Source organism: Hetaerina americana, unplaced genomic scaffold (genome assembly GCF_022747635.1).
Source record: "Hetaerina americana unplaced genomic scaffold, ioHetAmer1.1.p SCAF_3, whole genome shotgun sequence".
Taxonomy (NCBI): Eukaryota; Metazoa; Arthropoda; class Insecta; order Odonata; family Calopterygidae; genus Hetaerina; species Hetaerina americana.
In genome coordinates this window covers 104,029,474-104,040,398 of record NW_027286874.1, presented here as the reverse complement: position 1 = coordinate 104,040,398, position 10,925 = coordinate 104,029,474, and the positions used below count along the sequence as shown (strand labels likewise).

The 10,925-nt window shown below is 38.0% G+C and overlaps 1 protein-coding gene across 2 annotated transcripts in view; it reads right to left on the bottom strand.

The window, feature by feature from the left end:
* Window positions 1–10,114, bottom strand: part of LOC139690965 (uncharacterized) — a 32,041-nt gene extending 21,927 nt beyond the window's left edge. For both annotated transcript variants that reach the window (XR_011701542.1, XM_071588637.1), the window contains exon 1: window positions 9,861–10,114. The gene's annotated coding sequence lies outside the window, so the exon portion shown is untranslated. The remainder of the gene's footprint in view (window positions 1–9,860) is intronic.
* Window positions 10,115–10,925: the final 811 nt, after the last annotated feature.

Here is a 10,925-nt window from a genome sequence, read left to right as displayed (position 1 = left end):
AAATAGTAACACTTGATATACACACACACATATATATATATATATATATATATATTATTATAAGGTAATCTACCGATTAAGGTAGGTTTATGGATGGACACAACTACGAAATAAATATTTTTTAATGCCTAAGAAAACACAAAATCCAACAACCTACTCTACATCAGGTGCCTCTTCATCTCTGAGTACTTCCTGCCCCCCTTCATCCCGTCCAACATCCCGTCCAACATCCCTATCCTGTTCCTTCCCTTTCCTCGTTTGCCTAACCTTCTCCCCTCTATCACAGTCTTCAACATCCCACTACCGATCAATACGCCCTTCATCAGCTTTTTCTGCCTCCATAGGATTTCACCCAACAAGCCCCTCTCTTCGCCCACCATACCAAGTACTTCCTTTTGGGATTAAGTCAATACATCGGCGATGCAATAGATGAAGGAAAGGAAGTGGATGCAGTAATTGTTGGTTTTTCGGCAGCTTTTGACCGAGTGCCTCACGATAAATTATTGCTAAAGTTGGATTCGTTACCATTGGACTTGAGGGTAAAACAATGGATAAAAAATTTTCTCAGAGGCAGAACTCAAAAAGTAAAATTAGGGGATACATTTTCAATTGAGGCGAGCGTACTAGCAGGAGTTCCACAAGGTAGTGTTCTAGGGCCATTACTCTTCCTAATTTACGTAAACGATCTACCAAACAATTTACATTCCCAAATAAGACTCTTTGCTGATGACTGCATTATATACAGACGGATAGAACATGTAAACTACCACGTAATATTACAAAATGACATCGATCGCCTTGGTGACTGGGTTACAAATAATAATATGGGCATTAATATAAGTAAAAGTAAGCATATAAAATTTTCAAATAAAAAGAATGCAGAAAAGGAAATTTACACCCTCTTTGGAGAAAGAATCCCATGTACTAGTCAATGCAAATATTTAGGCATTTATTTAACTAGGGATCTTGGGTGGGGGGCCCAAGTAGATAATTTGACACGGAAGGCATTTAAAGTATCGCATTGGGTGATGAGAAATTTAAAAGGAAGTAGCGTAGACACAAAAGAAAAAGCATATAAGGCACTGGTTATCCCTATCCTAGAATACTCCTCCATAGTATGGGATCCATATGAGGTGGGGCATATTAAAAAGATAGAAAAAGTTCAAAGAAAGGCAGCAAGATATGTACTCGGAAGGTATAAAAGAACAGATAGTGTCACAGAAATGTTAGATATACTGAAATGGGAGAGTTTGAAAAATAGAAGAAAAAGGAGTAGGTTAGGCGCGATGTATAGAATTGTTAAAAAGGACGAAGCATGGGAAGATTTATGGAAAGGGATAGAAAAGCCTAACTTTAAGGGAAAAAACGACCATAGCCACAAAATAAAAATAAGGACTCAAAAAACCAATAAGAAAAAATACTCTTTTTTAAATAGAACCATAATTGATTGGAATCAGCTGCCTGGAGGTTTGTTTGAGCCCTTTCCATCCAATTTTAGAAGTTTTAAGTTGAAATGTAAAGCAGCCACTGGGTAATAAACTTCATTGTAGTCATGAAAATATTGTTTGTATGTGATGTGGACGGCATATTGTATGTGATGTGGAAGTTTGTTTGTATGTGATGTGGAAGTGTCATTATGTAAAAATATTTTATCTCTTCTGTTTTTATGTGTTCGTATGTAATTTTCGTTGTAGAGTTATCTTTGACCTAACCTGACCGTTGCCAACAGGAAATTTGCCTAATTGCAACGTAATTGTGTAAATAAATAAAATAAAATAAATAATTCGTTTTCTTCTCTGTCCATTTCACCTTCTCCACTCTTCTCCACACCCACATTTCAAAAGCCTCCAGTCTACGTCTATCCTCCTGCTTCAATGACCACGTTTCCGCGTCGTACATAGCTACGCTACATATCAACTCCCTCCTCCTTGTGATAGTCTCTTTACCTAGCGCAATTCTTCTCCTTACGCCCCTACTACTTTGACCGTGCTGCTCCAAAACACTTCCGAGATACGTAAACTGTTCTACCTGCTTTAGTTTTTGCCCTCCTATTTTAAAGGTTATGTTAGCCTTTTTCTTACTAGAAAATCCCATAACCCCTGTTTTATTTATATTGATTCTCATCCCATATCAGTCGCACTGAATTTCCAATTCACTCAGCAATGCTTGCAACCCCTTGGCTGACTGACAAACTAAAGCTTGGTCCTCAGCGAACCTAACTGATTTTACGAATTCCCCGCCCACTTTCATTCCTACTTCCAGGTCTTCCCATGCCCCTTTAATCATTTCCTCTGCATACAGATTGAACAGCAACGGTGATAATGGGCAACCCTGCCTTACACCTTTTCCTAACACTGCCCAACCGGACTCCCCGTTCCCCACCCGCACCTGAGCAGTCTGAGACATGTACAGGTTGCGGATTAGCCTCTTTTTCCCCCCAATCTATTCCTATTTTCTTCAATATACTTATTAGTTTTTCCCAATTCACTCTATCAAACGCTTTTTCGAAATGTACGATGCAGGCAAATACCTCCTGGTTGTGTTCTATATTCCTCTCGATTAATAATCTCATTGCTGCAATGGCATCACGCGTAGCTCTCCCCTTCCTAAACCCAAACTGGTCATCCCCTAAGTAATCATTTGCCCTACTCTCTATCCTTTTGTTTATGATCCTTAGAACAACTTTAGCTGCGTGGGATATCAAGCTTATTGTCCTGTATTCCTCACATGATCGGAATATATATGTATGTATATATATATATATATATATATATATATATATATATATATATATATATATATATATATATAATAATTAGTTCTCTATCACTCCTCTATCTTCTGATGAAGGCGGAGTAGAATTCCGTCGAAATTATCAAGAAATAACGTGTGAGTGATCCTTTTTTTTGTGTTTCTATATTGTTTGTTTCTGTGTAATGTACTATATATATACATATATAAATGAAATACTCAATTTAATATCTTGGTGGTGCATGCACAATAGTTATATAAGAAGACTTACTCCTACTCTGATGAGGTTGTCCCTCCTCAACCTCATCGGAGTACGAGGAGTAAATCTTAGTGGGTTGACAATAAACCTGTGCCTGGTGTGTCATTTTCAAAATAAAACCACTCTCGAATTTTACACTTGGTTAAATTTATCATTTAAAAACATCTTCAAATGAATCAAAACTGAAAAAGTCTGAAGTCCTCTCATCTCCAAAGTGTTTGATCCGACGTCAGGGGTTCTTCTCTTTAGAGAGGTGGTTCTGATTCGATATCCAGGATGCCCACGAAAAAATGGATGCGAAGGAATATTCTTTAAGTTTCGATATTTTTTTGAATCAGTACTGGCTTCCAAAATATATTAACTGGGCCTATGTATTATAATTTAGTCTTCATACTAGAGGTGTCGTATGCTTACAACTATCTTCTTATTTGCTTCCGAATCTATCTTTTGCCTTGAAATGACCAATAATTATTTGTGCTTTCCTGCAGACACTTAAGGCAGAGCAAAAACAGCGACCCCCCCATCAATTTCTGTATTTCATCAACTTTGTATCAAGAGAAAAAGCACTTGTTATGTATCTCAATAAGCATGATGCATTTTTACATTTCAGTGGGTCGCCAAATCCCTATACATTCATGGAATTCATATTGAAAAGGCACGTTCTTGTCTAAACGTATTCCAGCATTATTTTAATAATAAAAAACAAGTTTTTTTGCCTCTAAAAGTGTGGTTACAAAAGAGCTTTGCCAGAGCAGTCTTTCAAATATATGTTATGCAGAACTTTGAAGAAGAATTGAAGGCCTCCATATAAGGGAGTTTAAATTCGATAATGCAATTAGATGTCATTAAATAAAAGTCGTGAGGAAGATTCACAGGCGATTCGTGCCTAATGTAATATTCTATATATTGTTATTAATAAATATAAGATCGTCAGGTTCGGCAGTTCAGTGCTAGAATGCTCGCCTTCCACGCGGGCGGCCCCGGTTCGATTTCCGGCCAAAGAACCAAGATAAGACGTATAAGGGCACGGATATAAATAGCGATCACAACGTGGTAATCATGGGCAGTAATTTTGCGATAGAAGAAGATGAAGAAAGCAACACAACAACACAACGAGCCGCGAATGGAAAAATACTAATAGATGATGATGACATTAGGAATAGATGAAAATTATACATTGGAGTACTCTCTCAAGCTCCCAAACCACTAGGAGATGGCTTAATTAAAGATAAAAGCACGAAAGGTAAAGGCGATCGGGGTCCGCAGATATTAAGAAGCGAATTCGAGAGAGCTGTGGTAGACCTGAGAAACAACAAGGCACTAAGAGTTGACTAAATAAAGAAATAATAAGGGCACTTGGGGTCAAAGCGAAGGATACCCTCTATGAAATAATTAAAGATAGCTACGACAGCGGCAAGATACCAGAAGACTTCGTGAAAAGTATAATGATTGCAATACCGAAAACAGATAAATGCGAAGAACACAGAACGTTGAGCCTGGTGACTCAAGCATCAAAAATCCTTGCTCGGATAACTAGCCGACGAATAGAAGGAAGGATAGAAGGAAACCTCTCAGAAAACCCATGCGGACTCGGGAAAAACCGAGGAGCAAGAGAGGCAATTCTCAGCTTGAGAGTTCTGGCCGAAAAATGATACACGTAAATAAGCCATTACATGTGGCATTTGTGGACTTGGAGAAGGCCTTCGACAACGTCGAATGGAACAAGATGTTCAAGACACTAGAAGCACTTGGATTGGGCTACAATGGTAGAAGAATTTTACATAGCCTCCACAAGAATCAGGTTACAACAATGCAAACGAAAAATGGAAGAAAAATAGAAGCTAAAATAAAAAAAGGAGTAAGGCAAGGGTGCAACCTCTCGCCAGTAATATTCAACGTATACCTGGAAACACAATAATTGGGTATCAAAGGAGTCAAGGTAAATGGAGAAGAAATCAACATTATCTGGTTTGCAGATGACATCGCAGTAGTGGCTAAAACGCGAGAGGACCTGCAAGCAACTCCAAGTGCTATAGATCAAGTACTGGGGGAATATAATATGAACATCAACAAGATGGAAACTAAAATCATTGTATGCGGAAGAGAGAAGCCGAATGCAGATATCACAATTCGAGGAGTGAAACTAGAGCAAGTGGAATCCTTCATCTGCCTGGGAAGCAGCATAACATGGGATGGAAGAAGTTCGACCGACATCAAGCGAAAGAGGCAATTACTATGTTCAAAGAACCTATGACTGGAAACAAGGAAGTAATTCGTCAAGACTTTCGTGTGGAGCATGGCGCTCTGTGGTTCCGAGACTTGGAACATTGGAAAAGTGGACCACCGAAGAATAGAAGCCTTTGAAACATGGTGCTGGAAGAGAATGTTGAAGAATTAAATGGACAGACAAAGTAAGGAACGAGGGAGTATATAAAACAGCAGAAGGGGATATGATCGGTCACATGGATATCACATGATTACGGCCAAGAAGAAATAAATGGATTGGACCTACATCGAGGCACATTGGATTAATTAGGAATATAATATAAGGAAAATAGAAGGGAAGACTACACGAGGAAGACCAAGAGACACGTACATAGGACCAATAAAGGACGTAAAACCGAGAAGGTATCGGGTATTGGAGGAATTGACATTAAATGAAGTAGAATGGAGGACTGCAGTAAACCAATCCTACGATTGAAATACTAAAGATGATGAATATTATATGCGCGTAAAGCATTAGTGTACTTAACTTGCATAATGAAAATCTATCAAAGGTCATAGTTTATTTAAATCATAAAGATGTGATGCAATTTTTCGTAATCCACCTCGAATTTGCATTTGGGCAAATTAAAAATACGCATCATGGTGGATTTCCTTTTTTTCCAATTTCATTGAAATAAATATAATCTAAGACGACTTAAAAGATATTCTAAGCATTATGAAATGTGTGCTATCAAAGACCTCGCGAGGCGGGCACTATTGTAATATTCGCACCGATTTCTTGGTGTCATTCTAGACAACCTGCTCTTTTTTCAGCCGCACCTCAACTTTTGCCGTCAGAAGGCAATGGTCGCAAGGAGCCGCCTCGGCTGCCTTTCCTCCGTGATTTCTCCTCTGGGTCACGCCGACAGTATGCGACTTTACAGGTCATTCGCCCGCTTGCCCCGTGTTTACCATACGAAAAACGCTCTGGCGTCACCTTGAAACCTTCCCAAACAAGTCTGTTCGGTCGTAACCCCTAGTAAGTCGATTCACTAGGATGGCCGACGTGCGAGCGGCGCATATGCTCCCGTCCGTCGAGGAGTTTATTCGCTCGCAAGTCGCATCTTTCAAATTCCGCCTCGCACCGTCTGGAAATCGGCTGCTACAAACCATCCGGGACTATGATCCCGGAGGGAAACATATAAAACACTGCCTAAAGATATTACTCGCCTATGAGTTTCTTCTATGTGTTTAAATTTTAAATTTTTTTCATGGCAATTAGCCGCTTCACGGCCGGATGGGTCCCTTCCTCCGTCCTCCATGTTATTTTGGTATCATTTTATCTACTTCGCGGTCTTGCTATCACCCTCTTCCTCTTGCCCAAGTGTAATTTCCCGCTGTGGGAAATGGGCGACCCTCGCCTCCGCTTCCCCGTTCTGTACCGCCCTATGCTCCAAGTGCGCCGGTGGGCAGTTAGTACTGTTACCGACGTTCTTATTTTGTAAAAAGCCGTTCCCTGTCGGCTTTCCTTTCTTTTTAGGTTAAGAATTCATGTTTCATTCCTAGTTTTAAATTTCTTCTTCTCGCAAACCACACTTCCACCTCAGCCATGTTTCTTTCTTCAATGCCATGAGTTTCTTATGTGCAATGACCGGTAAAGGTGGGACTTCACTCACCGGGACGGGTTATTCTTGCCCGTTTGGTAAGTCAATTAACTTTTCTACTATTGTAATACGAAATTATCGCGGAAAATTTCCGCAACTTTCCATAAGAAACTCATGGGGATCGAATATTCCCCGTTTTCAATTGGACTACTCAATAAAGGTAGGGGAGTAAATGTTCCATCCTGTACATCTAGGAGGCTACGCGTGTATCATCATGATAATTCATTGCTCACACGTTGGGTTACTTAAAACTTTCAAAAGAATGCTCTCCCCTTCAAATGTTCGCTGATAGGTTATCTTGCATTCAGCTTTATGCAACAAGTAAGATTTGCTCCATTTAAGCTCACGAAATGTGACAGTACAAGTTCAGGGTATGCGAGAAATTAATAAAAAATAGATCATAAAACGAGCATTAAAATGGGGAAACAGAAGAAAACGAGGCTCAGAGAGGAAAGATTTGATGTAAATATTAGGGTGTCTAAGTAACCTTGTTCTTCTAGCTAAAGACTTGCAAAAAATATTTGTTTTGTCCAAAACAACTGATGCACAAAATGCTAGCATAACATGAGGAACTACACTTGCTATACATACGACTTAAAAAGCTAACGACATGGGGCCACAATTTAAACTGAATTAAGCCTTGGAAAAGAACAACAAAACTGCTAATATAATAAAAACAATTAAGAATGTATAAAAATAGCAAGTACATAAATATTAAAATCATAATTATTAGCAACAAAAATATACACTAAGCCTACCGGCTTGGTGTATATTTTTGTGGATCATGGGAATATGCACTAAAGTGATCCTAACTAACAAGACCCAATATACACAAACTGCATATTAATATAATTTTTCATGAATTTATAGTTAATAAGAGATTGCAAGAGAGCTGTCGCCTTTCTCTTTCATAGTTTGAAATTTGGTACTTTTATAATATATATATATATATATATGCTGCGACCACCGGAAATTCGAAACTTAGTGAGTCTCTTTTTTGTGTTTCTGTGTTTTTGTCTGTGTCCATTAGTGCTAAATTTTAAACACTATTATTCACGTCCGCGAGACTTTCAAAAAGTGCTATATATATATATATATATATATATATATATATATATATATATATATATATATATATATAGCACTTTTTGAAAGTCTCGCGGACGTGAATAATAGTGTTTAAAATTTAGCACTAATGGACACAGACAAAAACACAGAAACACAAAAAAGAGACTCACTAAGTTTCGAATTTCCGGTGGTCGCAGCTACCTTCCTCAAGGAAGAGGGGTATGGAACTGAAGGGAATACGAGGGCTGGAACGATGGATGGAAGGGGAAGGTGGGGAGAGGTTTCCGAAGGGAAGAGTTTGGAGAGGAAGCGTTAGAAGGGTGGGAAACATGGAAAGTGATGCGGGCGGAGGGAGGATGAAAATAGTTATGATAGCGTCATTCGGATAACGCACCACTTGATTGAGCATCAGGTTAGCACTGACGAAATGTGATAACAATGCTTGCCTTACGTATCACTCCAAACCTTTTCTAAAAAACATTAATTGGCGGAAGCGGAGTTCAGATAAGAAATCCCCATCTATACAACGCGAAACCTAACTAAATACTGATTCTTCTGGTTGCCGACTAGAATATGACTATGAATTGATATTCAGCTAACACGAAAATTTCTGAAATACTCATTTCCAATTAACCTGCAGTTGAATCCTCGAGCTAATTGATTCCTGTAATTATGTATGTGTGTGTGTGTGTGTGTGTGTATATATATATATATATATATATATATATATATATATATATACATAGATTTTTTTTTAAAGATTCTAGAAATATAAAAAAACCATAAACACAGTAATCAACCCGAAGGTCGGTTTGATAGGTGATGGTAGAGTTCACCCAGTACTAAGCCCTATACGGCGTGTGAATATTCACACATCAGGGTAGGGGGGCCAGTTCCTTCCCCTGTGCCGGTTATGGTTTTCCAATGAAGATCTGGTCCCCGAAAAATCACATAATTTGGGTGGAGCCACAGGTGCCCAGAGTGCCTTGCCCGGGAATCGAACCCTATAGATATATACCTGTCCATAAATTCACCGGGGAGTACTACTACGGGGACAGCTACAACATTAGGTATTCAACGACAATTGTACATTTTTCTAACAGAAGTCAGTAACTTTAGTTCAGTCAATATCCATGGACAAGTATATGAGAGTAGCAAACAAGAAAAAATAAACTAACCGACCTTTGATGACTGCAGTGGTTTACGAGTATGAATTGATACACAACACTATTTTAATTCCTGTAATTATATATATATATATATATATATGTAATTATATATATATATATATATATATATATATATATATATATGTATATAATGCATAACACTTAGCACTAGTGGACACAGACAAAAACACAGAAACACACAAAAAAGAGACTCACTATTTTTCGAATTTTCGGTGGTTGTAGCCACCTTCATCAAGGAAGAGAGGGATAGAACTCTATCCCTCTCTTCCTTGATGAAGGTGGCTACAACCACCGAAAATTCGGAAAATAGTGAGTCTCTTTTTTGTGTGTTTCTGTGTTTTTGTCTGTGTCCACTAGTGCTAAGTGTTATGCATTATTATTCACGTCCGTGAGACTTTCAAAAAGTGTTATATATATATATATATATATATATATATATATATATATATATATATATATATATATATATCTAGAATTGTTTTAAAATAAAAAACGTATATATATATATATATATATATATATATATATATATGTTTTTTATTTTAAAACAATTCTAGATGTATACCTGTTCATAAATTCACCGGGGAAGGCTACGAGCTACAATATTAGAGTATACAACGACACTTCTACATTTTTCTAACAAAAGTCAGTAACTTTGTTTCAGTCACAATCTATGGACTAGGTAAAACAATGATAGTAGCAAACAAGAGAAACTAAACTTACCGACCGTGGATGACTGCAGTGGTTTACGAGTATAGATAGATAGACAACACTTGAGTTATTGTGGATTAAAGGATTGGTGCAGGCCAGCGGAATGGGTTATGTAAAGAAAGATGGTAATGAAATGGTTAATGGGAAAGACGTATTGTGGTCTTTTCCGTCCGAAGATGGTTACAGCCTCTCCTCGGCCACACCCCAGTGACGATGCAAAGCGGGACGCCACAGTTTGCAACTCGAGTAAGCGAACTGAGTCGAACGCAACGAAGCGAGTTGCTGACGACGACAATCAACGAAAAAGGAAGAAGGGAAAATCTCAAGGGCAACCTCAACACATATGACGACGACGGTGCTGTGGCCAATCGGGGAAGTTTTAACCTCGACGGTTTACAAAGGCGCGAACGTAAACGGCGAATTCGAGCTGTAAACCTTGTTTTTTTATTTCATTTTTCGGCCGTGTAGAGCGAGGATGTCCAACCACTTGGGTGTTTTTCGTCACTCGGGTGGAAAAAATAATTCTCTTGGGCTACATTAAAAATTCAAACTAACATTAACTGATGACTAAATAGGTGGGAGGTGATTTGAGTATTTTTCGTGATGCCGGTTATTAAATAGTAAAATCATTATTTATTAATAGTAAAATCGCGAAAAGTGCTTCATTTTTTCAATGTAGACTGTTTGATAATAGTATTCGTATTCGGTGGCGAATGAATGAAATACAATTATACACACACAACAAAACTCCTCTATTTAAAAAAAATATAAAGGAAAAAGTGCGTAATGAAACTATTGAGATATTCGACACGGTGTTTGGGAAACTCTGGTCGCATAGACATCTGGTTCGATGTTAGCAAATACTAATCTTAATGCTCCTTAAAGTGCTTATCACGTATTTTGGTTTAAATTTTACTTTTGTATTGCTTCATCCTTGAAAATAATCGTTCACATATTCGGTCAAACGTGATTAAATTATATAGCTATGCTAATTTAAAACTAATGAAAACAAATGCGGTCGAGCAAATTTATTTTTAAACTTAGCTATACCGCATTCATAGCCGTCCTGGACCGCAT